Source organism: Aquarana catesbeiana, linkage group LG10, assembly GCF_042186555.1.
Source record: "Aquarana catesbeiana isolate 2022-GZ linkage group LG10, ASM4218655v1, whole genome shotgun sequence".
Taxonomy (NCBI): domain Eukaryota; kingdom Metazoa; phylum Chordata; class Amphibia; order Anura; family Ranidae; genus Aquarana; species Aquarana catesbeiana.
The window spans coordinates 258,300,379-258,318,227 of record NC_133333.1 but is presented as its reverse complement, the minus strand read 5'-3'; the positions used below and the strand labels follow the sequence as shown (position 1 = coordinate 258,318,227).

At 42.9% G+C, this 17,849-nt stretch overlaps 1 protein-coding gene across 2 annotated transcripts in view; it reads left to right on the top strand.

Moving 5' to 3' along the window:
* Nucleotides 1-17,849, top strand: part of AJAP1 (adherens junctions associated protein 1) — a 185,560-nt gene that overhangs the window by 148,265 nt on the left and 19,446 nt on the right. The gene's annotated exons all lie outside the window — the stretch shown is intronic.

Sequence of the window (17,849 nt, the reverse complement as noted above, 5' to 3'; positions counted from 1 at the left end):
TTGTTGCCAGGTATGACTTGGCAGTTTTTTGTTTTTTTTAATTAAATCTCATTGTAAACATTATCGTTAGTTTATAAACTTTTCAATTTGAGAATTAAAGTGTAACTTTATGAAAAAAACTTTTTTTTTTTTTTTTAGCTGTGGCAAAGTGGAGGGATAGATTCCCAGAATGTTTTTTTTTTTTTATTGCGGAATATGTATGTACAAGAATGGGATTTTTAGAGTGCCGTAATAAACATAAAGTATTTATAAAACGTCAAATTGTATTGTAATATACAAAAATTAAAACCATAGATTCTCTAATCATCTATTACCTACTTATACCCTTATTTATAAGGTTGGGCACAAGGTTAGGCAGCCTTCAACAGGTTACTGGTTTTACATATTACAGTCCAATATGCCGTAATAGTAACTATCCCGAAATAGCCAAAATTCAGCAGGCCACGAGATGGAGTCAGCGTGGCATTACCCACCTTCGCCATATCTTTCATAATGGCTCATTGTGTTCCTTCGAGGTGCTGGATGTGAGGTTCTCCCTACCTAGGTCTATGCTATTCTACTACTACCAGCTTAAACATGCGGTTGCAGTGCAGGGTCCGGATGGTGGAGTGGCAGCTGTCCCCGACTCCGGTGTTCAATATGGTGACCGAAACTGTCTCTACTAAGGGATTTATATCCCGATGCTACGCAATGATGTTGACTAACTCCCTGACTTCATTTCCTTTGAAGACACATGAGGGCTGGGAGAGGGACGTGGGCTTTTTCATGGATGACCAGTGGGGAGAGGCCTTGGAGGCAGTACCACAATGTTCTCTCAATGTTTCGCAGAGAGTCATAAAATTGTACATACTTCTGAGAGCTCATTTTACCCCCGTTAGGCTACACAGGATGGGTATTTTGGATTCCCCTACATGTGGCAAATGCCTCAGGGAAAATGGCGACTTAATCCATCTGACCTGGAGATGCCCAAAGTTGCATAGATATTGTGTGGAGGTGTTTGGTACCATAAACCTGGTGTTTCAGATTTCTATACCATTAGACCCCAAACCATGTCTTCTGGGCATCTTGGATGACCTTCAGTTGCAGGCTCATACGAGAGAAGCTGCTACTAGAGCTTTTTTTCAAGCCCAAAGGGTTCTGCTTAGACAATTGAGGTCCCCTGACCCGCCCTCCCATAAGGAATGGCTGAACTGTGTGGGAGAAACTCTCAGATTGGAGAAATATATCTACCAGCACAGGGTTAGACTCCATAAATTTGATAACTTGTGGGGTCCGTGGCTTGTCACACCAGGTTTGAGCCCACTGGAATTGGTGTTGGACAGAATACTAATAGGCCAAGGATAACTCACTTGTTTAATACCTTTGAATATAGGACAGCTACTACATACATTGAACTATGTATATTTTGGTCACCTTCAGTACTGACAGCAAAGGCATAGCTCCCCTTAGTTTTTTATGCACATATCATTGTCTTTAATGTACATGACCTATATGATGTCATTTATCAATTTCTATGGAAGTTATAGATGCCGTCTTGGAAAAACCTTCTGTAACAATGCTGTTATGTTTTTGTTTCTTTTTCTAAATAAAATCTTTTCTGATTTAAAAGAAAAAAAAGATTCATATAAACCATCACAAAACATCTATGAGGCCATAATGTAAGTGCAGCTCAACATGTTTCATCAAACACTGACTTCTTCAGGAACCATGTGAAGCACTGCAAGAAGTATCACTACAGGTAATAGAGACAACACATAATTAACCACAGTACATATACCCATAAAATTATACATAATTTGTTATTATTGAGAATTTACTGTTATGTTTACTGTGGTTAATTATGTGTTGTCTCTATTAACTGTAGTGATACTTCGTGCAGTGCTTCACAAGTCGCCTGAAGAAGCCAGTGTTTGGTGAAACATGTTAAGCTGAAGTCACTGCACTTACATTATGGCCACATGGATGTTCCTTGATGGTTTTTATGAATCTATAATGTTACAATAACATTTTATAAATACTTTGTTGTGTTTATTATGGCACCTTAAAAATCCCATTGTTGCACATACATATTCTGGATTTAATTGGTGGGATGCGGTGTCCTGACCCTCAGACATCTGGCTGACCACATTAGCACTAGTTTTTTTTGTTTTAGTATGGTTTATGGCTCCGATGGAAAGAAATGCCCTTCCTGTCCCACTTACATTGACACCATGGGTGGGGGGACCTTTATTTTGTGGGGAGAACTCCACACTTAAGGCTTACCGCACGGCCTGGAACACCTACTGCAGGTTCCCAGCCGCTTGTCCCGGAACCACAGCAGATGACATCACTCACACCCTAGCCTTCATATCTTATTGCCATACACAGCTGGCTCTCACTCATAACACTATCAGGCTGTACCTAGCAGGTATTCAGCATTTCCTCTCCTTACAGAATCCCGGAGAGCCATCTGTGTTCACAGCCCATACAGTGAAAGCCCTGCTGTGCGGAATTCAGAAGCAGCAGCCCATCACAAGCGCTATCTTCAGGGGCATGTCCGAAATCCTCACACGCTCCCCCTTTGGGCTCTTGCCCAGCCTGGTCATCCAGGCGGCCATCTACCTCGACTTTCTACGGCTTTGTATGGCTTCCTACGACCTATCGAGTTCACCTCTGACAGACACCTGCTGACTCGCTTCCCAAACCATTATGTCCTTCATCTTACGGTCTCCAAAATGCAACAAACCGGACCTGGAGTAGATATCAACTTCTTCGGGACCAGCAGCGCCTGATGCCTAGTAACGATCCTTGACCGTCTGCTCTCTCACTTACCCAGCCAGTCAGTCTCCAACCCCTTACTGCCTTTTCCAGTCCACCCCCTGACTCAAACATGTTAGGGTCCTACTGCTCATCTTAGGCCTAGACCCCGGGCGGTATTCTGGACATTCCTTCCGGATCGGGGCAGCCTCAGCAGCATCTCAGCATGGAGTACCAGACCATGTGATTAAGTAGCTAGGCAGATGGAAGTCTGCCTGCTTCACCAGATATATTCCGAACCCTCAAGTGGAGATGGCACTAGCCTTCTCCAAGCTTGCTCAATGAGCTTAGAACCAATAAAGATATACTCCCTATACCTGCTTATTTTTGGCCCCTTGGTCATCTCTTGGCTTACCTACCAGACGACCAAAAGCCACACCTCAGGTCTATTTATGTTGTAAGTCTTGTCACGTTCTTATGTGATCCACATCTATCTCGGTCTTAGGGCCATGACTATATATTAGAAGGCCAGTATGGTGGCCTGAATTTATGGGAGAAGCCCGGCGGGTATTTAAGCTGGCCGCTCGCCCTTGCTCTCTGTTGGTTCCAGTGCGGGATACCCCCCCATTCCCCTTTTTACAGCATTTCTCAGCACATTCTCCTCCACAATTATCTATTACTTATCTTGGGTATGGCCCCCTTTCTTGGCTTACCTACCAGACGACCAAAAGCCACACCTCAGGTCTATTTATGCTGTAAGTCTTGTTGCGTGTTTATGTGATCCACATCTGTTTCGGTATTAGGGCCACGACTATATATATATATATATATATATATATATATATATATATATATATATATAATCTCACAAACACACCCCTCACATTTTTGTAAATATTTCATTCTATCTTTTCATGTGACAACACTGAAGAAATGACACTTTGCTACAATGTAAAGTAGTGAGTGTACAGCTTGTATAACAGTGTAAATTTGCTGTCCCCTCAAAATAACTCAACACACAGCCATTAATGTCTAAACCGCTGGCAACAAAAGTGAGTACACCCCTAAGTGAAAATGTCCAAATTGGGCCCAATCAGCCATTTTCCCTCCCCGGTGTCATGTGACTCATTAGTGTTACAAGGTCTCAGGTGTGAATGGGGAGCAGGTGTGTTAAATTTGGTTATATCGCTCTCACTCTCTCATACTGGTCACTGGAAGTTCAACATGGCACCTCATAGCAAAGAAGTCTCTGAGGATCTGAAAAAAAGAATTGTTGCTCTACATAAAGATGGCCTAGGCCAGTGATGGCGAACCTTGGCACCCCAGTTGTTTTGGAACTACATTTCCCATGATGGTCAACTACACTGCAGAGTGCATGAGCATCATTGGAAATGTAGTTCCAAAACATCTGGGGTGCCAAGGTTCGACATCACTGGCTTAGGCTATATGAAGATTGCCAAGACCCTGAAACTGAGCTGCAGCATGGTAGCCAAGACCATACAGCGGTATAACAGGACAGGATCCACTCAGAACAGGCCTCGCCATGGTTGACCAAAGAAGTTGAGGTCACGTGCTCAGCGTCATATCCAGAGGTTGTCTTTGGGAAATAGACGTATGAGTGCTGCCAGCATTGCTGCAGAGGTTAAAGGGATGGGGGGTCAGCCTGTCAGTGCTCAGACCATACGCCGCACACTGCATCAAATTGGTCTGCATGGCTGTCGTCCCAGAAGGAAGCCTCTTCTAAAGATGATGCACAAGAAAGCCCGCAAACAGTTTGCTGAAGACAAGCAGACTAAGGACATGGATTACTGGAACCATGTCCTGTGGTCTAATGAGACCAAGATAAACTTATTTGGTTCAGATGGTGACAAGTGTGTGTGGCGGCAACCAGGTGAGGAGGACAAAGACAAGTGTGTCTTGCCTACAGTCAAGCATGGTGGTGGGAGTGTCATGGTCTGGGGCTGCATGAGTGCTGCCGGCACTGGGGGGCTACAGATCATTGAGGGAACCATGAATGCCAACATGTACTGTGATATACTGAAGCAAAGCATGATCCCCTCCCTTCAGAGACTGGGCCGCAGGGCAGTATTCCAACATGATAACCACCCCAAACACACCTCCAAGACCACCACTGCCTTGCTAAAGAAGCTGAGGGTAAAGGTGATGGACTGGCCAAGCATGTCTCCAGACCTAAACCCTATTGATCATCTGTGGGACATCCTCAAACAGAAGGTGGAGGAGCGCAAGGTCTCTAACATCCACCAGCTCCGTGATGTCCTCATGGAGGAGGGGAAGAGGACTCCAGTGACAACCTGTGAAGCTCTGGTGACCTCCATGCCCAAGAGGGTTAAGGCAGTGCTGGAAAATAATGGTGACCACACAAAATATTGACACTTTGCGCCCAATTTGGACATTTTCACTTAGGGGTGTACTGACTTTTGTGGCCAGTGATTGAGACATTAATGGCTGTGTGTTGAGTTATTTTGAGGGGACAGCAAATTTACACTGTTATACAAGCTGTACACTCACTACTTTACATTGTAGACAAGTGTCATTTCTTCAGTGTTGTCACATGAAAAGATTTATACAAATGTGAGGGGTGTACTCACTTTTGTGAGAAACTGTGTGTGTGTGTGTGTATATATATATATATATATATATATATTATATATATATACACACACACACAATGTATATATATATATTTTTTTTAATTTCTTTATATATATATATATATATATATATATATATATATATATATATATATATATATATATATATATATGAAAGAAAAAAAATATTTTCTTTCTTATATATATATATATATAAAGAAATTATATACATATATATATATATATATGAAATATATATAAGAAATAAAAAATATATACTGTGTGTGTGTATATACTGTGTTTGTGTATGTATATATATATATATTTTGTAGTTCGATTTCAAGTCAGATTGATAAAGTCAATCAGTGGTTATTTTTACCTGTAGCCCCCATTTAATTAGCAGAACTCTCGGGAATCGGGATGACAGGTCAAGCAGCAGCAATTTCTTTTCAAAATAGAAATCTCACCGTTGATTCCCTTATTCAGAGTCAAGTAGGACAATACATTTTTAGCACTAGTCACGGATGATTTATACTTCAGCTGGCTGAATGTAAAGTGAACAGAAGAAAATGACCTTTGAAGTGTCTTACTGCAGTCTGCCTAGGACTTGAGCGGAGCATTTTTTAGGGACAGAACGAGTACAAGAGCATCTCTTGAAAGAGAACCTAAATTTAGCCTGAATCTCAGATGTTGCAGTGCTCTGTGCAGTCTCTGAGAAGACAATATGACCCACATTGTCGGAGGCTAGTAAATATATATATATATATTTATGTGTGTGTGTGTGCATAACATCATGTAAAAAAAACCCAGAAGTAACATAATTCCATATATACTGTATATATAGGACTTGCCAGGAAAATCAGTTAAAAAAAATGCTGTTTTTATTTTTTATTATTTGAACCACAATGCTGGATCTTAAAATATGTCCAGTATATTAACCATTTGTTGTCCAGGGCAATTTTTTTTAAAATTTTCGCACACCTGCTAAAAATCTGGATTTTTTTTATTTTTTTATAGAAAATTACGTTGAGGCCTTGGAGAATAAAATGGCAGCTGTTGGAATTTGTGATGTCACACAATATTGGTGCGGCTCTTTATCACACACAAATTGTCAGGAATAAAACACACTTGATTAAATATCAGTGCACACAAACACAATATTGTACCCAAGTTGTTGGTAAAATGTGAAAGATGAGGTTGCGTCGTGTAAATAGATATCCAACATGTTAAGATTCAAAATTGCGCTGCCCGTGAAATGGCGTCAAACTACGGTACTTTTTAGACAGTAGGTGATGTTTTAAAAGCCTTTACAGGTTATCCATGTAAAGTTGATCGTGAATAATGGCCCTAGAAGTATTGCTATCGCTCTCACGTTCGCGGTGACACCTCACATGTAGGGTGCACTTGCTGTTTACATACACATGTGAGAAGAGATCTTCTGGTGCTTGCCAACATCCCCCAAAAATCTCTACAATACAGTCTCTACACATATGGGACTTTTGAGGCACATTCACAGAGGAAGGATCCTACAGCTCCCATTGGGTCCAACTGGTCCAGTTTGTATGCCTGGGGCTGCCCCACACAGATTGAGACCTTGCATACTATCTCATTTCTGGTCTGGTTCTCCTGGGTCCTTCCCACCATTGTCCAGGAATCCTCAGGTCTACAGCTGAGATTGCTTTTATCATTTGGCTGATGAGTATCTATCTCACCCTACAACTACATGGTCTCACTTTAAGATAAAGAGTTATGCCCTGTACACACGACTGGACTTTTCGAACGAACTGGTCCGACGGAACAAATCTGTCGGACAATTCGATCGTGTGTGGGCTTCATCGGACCTTTTCTGTCGTAAAGTCTGTCGGACTTTAGAAATAGAACATGTTTCAAATCTTTCCAACGGACTCGAGTCCAATCGAAAAATCCACTCGTCTGTATGCTAGTCCGACGGACAAAAAAGGACGCGAGGGCAGCTATTGGCTACTGGCTATGAACTTACTTACTCTAGTCCGGTCGTACGTCATCACGTTCGAAACGATCGGACTTTGGTGTGATCGTGTGTAGGCAAGTCCGTTTCATTGGAACTCCATTGGAACTCCGTCCAAAAGTTCAGTCCGACGAAAAGTCCGGTCGTGTGTACACAGCATTATTGAAACTTGTCAGTCTTCTGTTTCCACAGATGCAGCATTGCAGCAGATCTGACTATACAATGTGAGGAAATGGATATGAGATATGAGATGTGGTGATGGGATATGGTGATGAGGTATGGATATGGGATATGGTGATTAGATATGAGATGTGGTGATGAGATATGGATATGGGATATGGTGATTAGATATGAGATGTGGTGATGAGATATGGATATGGGATATGGTGATTAGATATGAGATGTGGTGATGGGATATGGTGATGAGGTATGGATATGGGATATGGTGATTAGATATGAGATGTGGTGATGGGATATGGTTATGGGATATGGTGATTATATATGAGATGTGGTGATGAGATATGGATATGGGATATGGTGATTAGATATGAGATGTGGTGATGGGATATGGATATGGTATATGGTGATTAGATATGAGATGTGGTGATGGGATATGATGATGAGATATGGATATGGGATATGGTGATTAGATATGAGATGTGGTGATGGGATATGGTTATGGGATATGGTGATTAGATATGAGATGTGGTGATGAGGTATGGATATGGTATATGGTGATTAGATATGAGATGTGGTGATGGGATATGGATATGGGATATGGTGATGAGATATGGATATGGGATATGGTGATTAGATATGAGATGTGGTGATGAGGTATGGATATGGTATATGGTGATTAGATATGAGATGTGGTGATGGGATATGGATATGGGATATGGTGATGGGATATGGATATGGGATATGGTAATGAGATATGAGATGTGGTGATGAGATATGAGATGTGGTTATGAGATATGAGATATGGTGATGAGATATGGATATGGGATATCGTGATTAGATATGAGATGTGGTGATGGGATATGGATATGGGATATGGTGATGAGATATGAGATGTGGTTATGAGAAATGAGATGTGGTGATGAGATATGGTGATGAGACATGAGATGTGGTGATGAGATATACAGTAGACATGAGATATGAGATATGAGACGTGGATATGAGATCTGGTGATGAGATATGGTGATGAGATATGAGATGTGGTGATGAGATGTTCAGTAGACTTGAGATATGGATATGAGATGTGGTGATGAGATGTTCAGTAGACTTGAGATATGGATATGAGATGTTGTGTTGAGATGTACAGTAGACTTGAGATATGAATATGAGATGTGGTGATGAGATATACAGTAGATATGAGATATGGTTATGCAATATGCTGATGAGATATGGTGATGAGATATAGTGATGAGATGCGGTGATGACATATGGATATGAGATAAGGTGATGAGATGTGGTGATGAGATATACAGTAGATATGAGATATGGATTTCCAATTCCAATATGCTGATGAGATATGGATATGAGATATGGGGATGAGATATGGTGATGAGATATGTATATGATATATGGTGATGAGATATGGTGATGAGATATGGTGATGAGATATGAGATGTGGTGATGAGATATGGTCATGAGATGTACAGTAGACATGAGATATGGATATGAAATATGAGATGTGATGAGATATACAGTAGATATGAGATATGGATATGCAATATGCTGATGAGCTATGGATATGAGATATGGTGATGAGATATAGATATAAGATATGGTGATGAGATATGAGATATGGTGATGAGCTGGTGGTGATGAGATATACAGTAGACATGAGATATGGATATGAGATATGAGATGTGGTGATGAGATATACCGTAGATATGGGATATGGATTTCCAATATGGTGATGAGGTATGGATATGAGATATGGTGTCGAGATATGGATATGAGATATGGTGATGCGATATGGATATGAGATATGGTGATGAGATATGGTGATGAGATATGGTGATGAGATATGGATAAGAGATATGGTGATGAGATATGGATAAGAGATATGGTGATGAGATATGGTGATGAGATACAGATATGAGCTATGGATATGAGATATGGTGATGCGATATGGATATGAGATATGGTGATGAGATATGGATATGAGATATGGTGATGAGATATGGTGATGAGATATGGATAAGAGATATGGTGATGAGATATGGTGATGAGATATGGTGATGAGATATGGATAAGAGATATGGTGATGAGATATGGTGATGAGATATGGTGATGAGATACAGATATGAGATATGGATATGAGATATGGTGATGCGATATGGATATGAGATATGGTGATGAGATATGGTGATGAGATATGGTGATGAGATATGGTGATGCGATATGGATATGAGATATGGTGATGAGATATGGTGATGAGATATGGATAAGAGATATGGTAATGAGATATGGTGATGAGATATGATGATGAGATACAGATATGAGATATGGATATGAGATATGGTGATGAGATACAGATATGAGATATGGATATGAGATATGGTGATGAGATACGGATTTCCAATATGGTGATGAAATATGGATATGAGATATGGATATGAGATATGGTGATGAGATATGGATATGAGATATGGTGATGAGATACAACTTGCTGGTTGGATGCTAATCAGTGAAAACTTTGAGTGGAGAGTGAACAAGTTTTTGCTTTTGACTGCTGGTGATTGCTGGGTTTCATTTTTAGTTTCTTTTTGGGGGTTTTCCTTGCAGCTTTTTAACACCTTTTGAGTCACTTTTTAAACAGCCTTATTTTGTTTTTCTTCCTCCAGACTACTAATTAGGGGGATTGGTTAATTGGTCACAGGTGCTTGAGGCCTATATATCTTTCTGTAGAACTCATTTTTAGCCTGCCACCTATTTGCTTGCTGGAACTTAGACCAAGTGGAACTGGACTAAGTGGTGAGTTAAAAACCAGAGTTGAAAACAGGAGGTTATAACAGGAGTCATCAAACCTGTACGTAGCATATGCAATTTCCTGTTAGTAATATCATTATTGTAACCGTAGGGGTGACCGTAGACACTGACAAGCCCTGCAAGTGTGAGATTACATGGGAGATTGAGCAGAGCAGTCATAACACGTTAACATTTAAAAAAAAAAAAAAAGACTGAATGTGTCTAGTGGACGCTGTGTATTGTGGAGTAACTATTTTTGTTGAGTATTGTGAGTACACGAGTGCTGCGAGTGCACGTGGGCTGTATTGTTGAGTATTAATGTCAGGAAGCTAGTTGTTAGGTAATTTGGACAGGATAAAATCCCCAATCCTCAATAAATTAATAGGTACGATGCCCGGCGGGTGTGGAGAGGCGACTCTTTGTACATCTTGCTGCATGTACACGTTCCTTGATCATCCGATCGAGGGCGAATACTGCTGTGCAAAATGTAAGCACATTGTTTCCCTGGTTCTGAATCTGGGGAAGCAACTGTCAGCATTGAGAAGTCCCTCCATACTAAAGGAGAGCCAGGAACGTACACGGCAGGTGCCGGCAGGGGCCAGCACAGAGGCGGGTGGAGACAAAGAGGCGCAGGCACTAGCAAAGAGTAGATGGGTGACAGTCAGGAGGGGTAGAGGGGGAAGTGCCAGGGAGGCCGATCCAGGGCTGGAGCATCCAAATAAGTACGCTCCATTGAGTGACATTGGTGAAACCAGTCAGGGACCAGCACTGCTGGAGCTGAGGGACTCTCCTAGCTGCCAGGGGAAGAACTCCTCTAGTGAGAGGGGGGGGAAGCGAAGGGAAAGGAAAGACAGATTCTGGTGGTAGGGGACTCAATTCTTAGAAGGACAGAGAGGGCAATCTGTGACAAAGACCTGTGGCGCCCAACTGTATGGTGTCTACCGGGTGCTCGGGTTCGGCACATCACTGATCTGGTGGACAGATTACTGGGAGGGGCTAGGGAAGACCCAGCTGTCATGGTGCACGTTGGCACCAATGACAAAGTCAGAGGCAGGTGGAGTGTCCTAAAGAACGATTTTAGGGACTTAGGAGCTAAATTGAGGAAAAGAACCTCCAAGGTAGTATTCTCAGGAATACTACCGGTACATCGAGCCACACCAGAAAGGGAGATTAGGGAAGTAAACAAGTGGCTGAGGAGCTGGTGTAGAAAGGAGGGGTTTGGGTTCCTGGTGAACTAGGCTGTCTTCTCAGTCGGTCACCAGTTCTATAGAAGATCTGCTAGGAGTGAAGGTGGCTGAAAAGTTGGAGGGGCTTTTAAACTAGGTGATGGGGGGGAAGGTCCAGAGGTAGAGATACTGTAGTCAGCGTGGAACATATTCCAGAGGGTAGTATTGGGGACATTAGTGGTAGGTTGACTAAAGCACATAAACCCAAGATAAGTATAGTAACAAGTCCTATTTGCAACTTTGGAACACCCAATAAGAAGATGGTATGCGACTGGTCTAAACTACGTGGCATGTTCACCAATGCCAGGAGTCTGGCAGACAAGATGGGAGAACTAGAGATACTGTTGTACGAGGGGGATTTAGATTTTGTGGGAATTTTAGAGACCTGGTTCAACAGCTCTCATGATTGGCTGGAAACCATTCAAGGGCAACCATTCTTTATCCCGGGGATAGAGAAGGTAAAAAAGGGGGAGGGGTATGCCTGTATATCAAGAATAATGTACAAGTGAATGTGAGAGATGACATAACTGAGGGAGCTAGGGAGGAGGTGGAATCCTTATGGGTAGAGCTCCAAAGGGATGAAGCTAAGGGGAAAATAATACTGGGAGTATGCTATAGGTCCCCTAACCTGAGGGAGGAAATGGAGACAGATCTCCTATCACAATTTGGATTGGCAGGAAGGATGGGAAGTGTTATCATAATGGAGGATTTTAATTATCCAGACATAGACTGGGCGGAGGGAACCGCGCATTAATCTAAGGCTCACCAGTTGCTAAATGTCTTGCAGGACAATTTCATGGGTCAGATGGTAGACGCACCAACTAGAAATAAAACATTACTAGATCTACTGATTACCAACAATACAGACCTGATCACGGATGTAGAAATACGGGGCAATTTAGGTAACAGCGATCACAGGTCAATTAGCTTCAGTATAAATCACAAAATAGGAAACACAAGGGGAACACAAAGACACTGAATTTCAAAAGAGCCAACTTCCCTAAACTACAAACCTTGCTAGAAGATATAAATTGGGATAAAATATTAGGAACAAAGAATATGGAGGACAGATGGGTTTGCTTTAAGAGCATATTAAATAAGGGCATTAGCCAATGCATCCCATTGGGTAATAAATTTAAAAGAGCGAACAGAAGTCCTGGATGGCTTAACTCCAATGTGAAAATGCATATAAAAGCAAAGGAGAAGGCCTTCAAAAAATACAAGGCTGAGGGATAATCATCAGCATTCATACTTTACAAAGAATGCAACAAGAAATGTAAGGGTGCAATTAGCTAAGATAGAACACGAAAGACACAAAGCGGAAGAGAGCAAAAAACCCCCCAAGAAATTATTTAAGTATGTAAACAGTAAAAGAGAGAGGACAGACCATATTGGCCCCATAAATAATGAGGAATGACATCTGGTTACAAAGGATGGGGAGATGGCGAAGGTATTGAATTTATTCTTCTCAGTCTTCACGAGGGAATTGGGGGGCTTCAGTAACCAAAACTGCAGTGTTTATCCTCAGGACTAGGGATGAGCTTCGAGTTCGAGTCGAACTCATGTTCGACTCGAACATTGGCTGTTCGCAAGTTTGCCGAACAGCGAACAATTTGGGGTGTTCGCGGCAAATTCGAATGCCGCGGAACACCCTTTAAAAGTCTATGGGAGAAATCAAAAGTGCTAATTTTAAAGGCTAATATGCAAGTTATTGTCATAAAAAGTGTTTGGGGACCTGGGTCCTGCCCCAGGGGACATGGATCAATGCAAAAAAAAGTTTTAAAAACGGCCGTTTTTTCAGGAGCAGTGATTTTAATAATGCTTAAAGTCAATCAATAAAAGTGTAATATCCCTTTAAATTTCGTACCTGGGGGGTGTCTATAGTATGCCTGTAAAGGGGCGCATGTTTCCTGTGTTTAGAATAGTCTGACAGCAAAATTACATTTTGAAGGAAAAAACTCATTTAAAACTACCCGCGGCTATTGCATTGCCGACAATACACATAGAAGTTCATTGATAAAAACGGCATGGGAATTCCCCAAAGGGGAACCCCGAACCAAAATTAAAAAAAAAAAATGACGTGGGAGTCCCCCTAAATTCCATACCAGGCCCTTCAGGTCTGATATGGATATTAAGGGGAACCCCGGCCAAAATTAAAAAAAAAAAATGACGTGGGGTTCCCCATGGATTTTAAGGGGAACCCCGCGCCAAAAAAAAAAAAAAAACGGCGTGGGGTCCCCCCAAAAATCCATACCAGACCCTTATCCGAGCACGCAACCTGGCAGGCCGCAGGAAAAGAGGGGGAGACGAGAGTGCGGCCCCCCCCCCTCCTGAACCGTACCAGGCCACATGCCCTCAACATTGGGAGGGTGCTTTGGGGTAGCCCCCCAAAACACCTTGTCCCCATGTTGATGAGGACAAGGGCCTCATCCCCACAACCCTGGCCGGTGGTTGTGGGGGTCTGCGGGCGGGGGGCTTATCGGAATCTGGAAGCCCCCTTTAACAAGGGGACCCCCAGATCCCGGCCCCCCCCCTGTGTGAAATGGTAAGGGGGTTCTTACCCCTACCATTTCACTAAAAAACTGTCAAAAATGTTAAAAATGACAAGAGACAGTTTTTGACAATTCCTTTATTTAAATGCTACTTCTTTCTTCTATCTTCCTTCATCTTCTGGTTCTTCTGGTTCTTCTGGCTCTTCTGGTTCTTCCTCCGGCGTTCTCGTCCAGCATCTCCTCCGCGGCGTCTTCTATCTTCTTCTCCTCGGGCCGCTCCGCACCCATGGCATTGGGGGGAGGCTCCCGCTCTTCTCTTCTTCTTTTCTTCTCTTCTTCTTTTCTTCTTTTCTTCTCTTCTTCTCTTCTTCTCTTCTTCTCTTCTTCATTTTCTTCTCCAGGCCGCTCCGCAATCCATGCTGGCATGGAGGGAGGCTCCCGCTGTGTGACGGCGCTCCTCGTCTGACAGTTCTTAAATAACGGGGGGGCCCCCCCGTTATTTAAGAACTGTCAGACGAGGAGCGCCGTCACACAGCGGGAGCCTCCCTCCATGCCAGCATGGATTGCGGAGCGGCCCGGAGAAGAAAATGAAGAAGAGAAGAAAAGAAGAAGAGAAGAGCGGGAGCCTCCCCCCCATGCCATGGGTGCGGAGCGGCCCGAGGAGAAGAAGATAGAAGACACCGCGGAGGAGATGCTGGACGAGAACGCTGGAGGAAGAACCAGAAGAGCCAGAAGAACCAGAAGATGAAGGAAGATAGAAGAAAGAAGAAGCATTTAAATAAAGGAATTGTCAAAAACTGTCTCTTGTCATTTTTAACATTTTTGACACTTTTTTCGTGAAATGGTAGGGGTACTTATGTACCCCCTTACCATTTCACACAGGGGGGGGGCCGGGATCTGGGGGTCACCTTGTTAAAGGGGGCTTCCAGATTCCGATAAGCCCCCCGCCCGCAGACCCCCACAACCACCGGCCAGGGTTGTGGGGATGAGGCCCTTGTCCTCATCAACATGGGGACAAGGTGTTTTGGGGGGCTACCCCAAAGCACCCTCCCAATGTTGAGGGCATGTGGCCTGGTACGGTTCAGGAGGGAGGGGGGCCGCACTCTCGTCCCCCCCTCTTTTCCTGCGGCCTGCCAGGTTGTGTGCTCGGATAAGGGTCTGGTATGGATTATTGGGGGGACCCCACGCCGTTTTTTTTTTTTTTTTGGTGCGGGGTTCCCCTTAAAATCCATACCAGACCTGAAGGGTCTGATATGGAATTTAGGGGGAACCCCACGTCATTTTTTTTTTTTAATTTTGGCCGGGGTTCCCCTTAATATCCATACCAGACCTGAAGGGCCTGGTATGGAATTTAGGGGGACTCCCACGTAATTTTTTTTTTTTAATTTTGGTTCGGGGTTCCCCTTTGGGGAATTCCCATGCCGTTTTTATCAATGAACTTCTATGTGTATTGTCGGCAATGCAATAGCCGCGGGTAGTTTTAAATGAGTTTTTTCCTTCAAAATGTCATTTTGCTGTCAGACTGTTCTAAACACAGGAAACATGCGCCCCTTTACAGGCATACTATAGACACCCCCCAGGTACGAAATTTAAAGGGATATTACACTTTTATTGTTTGACTTTAAGCATTATTAAAATCACTGCTCCTGAAAAAACGGCCGTTTTTAAAACTTTTTTTGCATTGATCCATGTCCCCTGGGGCAGGACCCGGATCCCCAAACACTTTTTATGACAATAACTTGCATATTAGCCTTTAAAATTAGCACTTTTGATTATTCATGTTCGTGTCCCATAGACTTTAACGGTGTTCGCGTGTTCGAACGAACTTTTTTCCTGTTCGCATGTTCTGGTGCGAACCGAACAGGGGGGTGTTCGGCTCATCCCTACTCAGGACACATCACAGGAAGCACCTCCATGGCTAACAGAGGACAGAATTAGAAAAAGACTTGAAAAACTTAACATTAATACAGTAGGTGCTGCCGATATTGTGTCAATCTTGCCGATTGACACTCGCGAGCCCCGTTGCGGGAGCCAGCACCGAGCTTCGCCACCCCCAATACATTCCTATGGATACACTGCATCTCATGGGGGTGGTGAGCATGAGAAGCACAGCCTCGGAGCGGTGAAACACAATATCGGCGGCACGTACTGTAAGTCACCAGGACCAGATGGCTTGCACCCGAGGGTCCTTAGGGAACTCAGTTAAGTAATTGCCAGACCATTGTTCCTAATTTTTACTGACTGGAATGGTACCAGCTAATTGGAAAAAAGCCAATGTAGCACCAATATTTAAAAAAGAGCCAAAATACATCCCTGGGAATTACAGACCAGTTAGTCTAACATCAATAGTATGTAAATTCTTGGAGGGGATGATAAGGGACTATATACAAGATTTTAGTAATGAGAACGGTATCATTAGCAGTAATCAGCATGGATTCATGAAGAATCGTTCTTGCCAAACCAGTCTATTAACCTTCTATGAGGAGGTGAGTTGCCATCTAGATAAAGGAAGGCCCGTAGACGTGGTGTATCTGGATTTTGCAAAATCATTTGACACAGTTCCCCATAAACGTTTACTGTACAAAATAAGGTGCGTTGGCATGGACCATAGGGTGAGTACATGGATTGAAAACTGGCTACAAGGGCGAGTTCAGAGGGTGGTGATAAATGGGGAGTACTCAGAATGGTCAGGGGTGGGTAGTGGGGTCCCCCAGGGTTCTGTGCTGGGACCAATCCTATTTAATTTGTTCATAAACGACCTGGAGGATGGGATAAACAGTTCAATCTCTGTATTTGTGGACGATACTAAGCTAAGCAGGGCAATAACTTCTCGGCAGGATGTGGAAAGCTTGCAAAAAGACCTGAACAAATGAATGGGGTGGCAACTACATGGCAAATGAGGTTCAATGTAGAAAAATGTAAAATAATGCATTTGGGTGGCAAAAATCTGAATGCAATCTATACACTGGGGGGGAGAACCTCTGGGGGAATATAGGATGGAAAAGGACCTGGGGGTCCTAGTAGATGATAGGTTCAGCAATGGAATGCAATGCCAAGCTGCTGCTAACAAAGCAAACAGAATATTGGCATTAAAAAGGGGATCAACTCCAGAGATAAACAAGACTCTGGTCCGGCCGCACCTGGAGTATGCTGTCCAGTTCTGGGCACCAGTCCTCAGGAAGGATGTACTGGAAATGGAGCGAGTACAAAGAAGGGCAACAAAGCTAATAAAGGGTCTGGAGGATCTTAGTTATGAGGAAAGGTTGTGAGCTCTGAACTTATTCTCTCTGGAGAAGAAACGCTTGAGAGGGGATATGATTTCAATATACAAATACCGGACTGGTGACCCCACAATAGAGAGAGAACTTTTCCGTGGAAGGGAGTTTAACAAGACTCGTGGCCACTCATTAAAATTAGAAGAAATAAGGTTTAACCTTAAACTAAGTAGAGAGTTCTTTACTGTAAGAGCGGCAAGGATGTGGAATTCCCTTCCACAGGCGGTGGTCTCAGCGGGGAGCATCGATAGCTTCAAGAAACTATTAGATAAGCACCTGAATGACCGCAACATACAGGGATATACAATGCAATACTAACACATAATCACACACATAGGTTGGACTTGATGGACTTGTGTCTTTTTTCAACCTCACCTACTATGTAACTATGTATATTTAACTATGAGATATGGATATGAGATGTGGTGATGACATATGTTGATGAGATATGAGATGTGGTGATGACATATGGTGATGAGATGAGAAATCTGGTGATGAGATATGGATATGCAATATGCTGATGATATATGGATATGAGATAT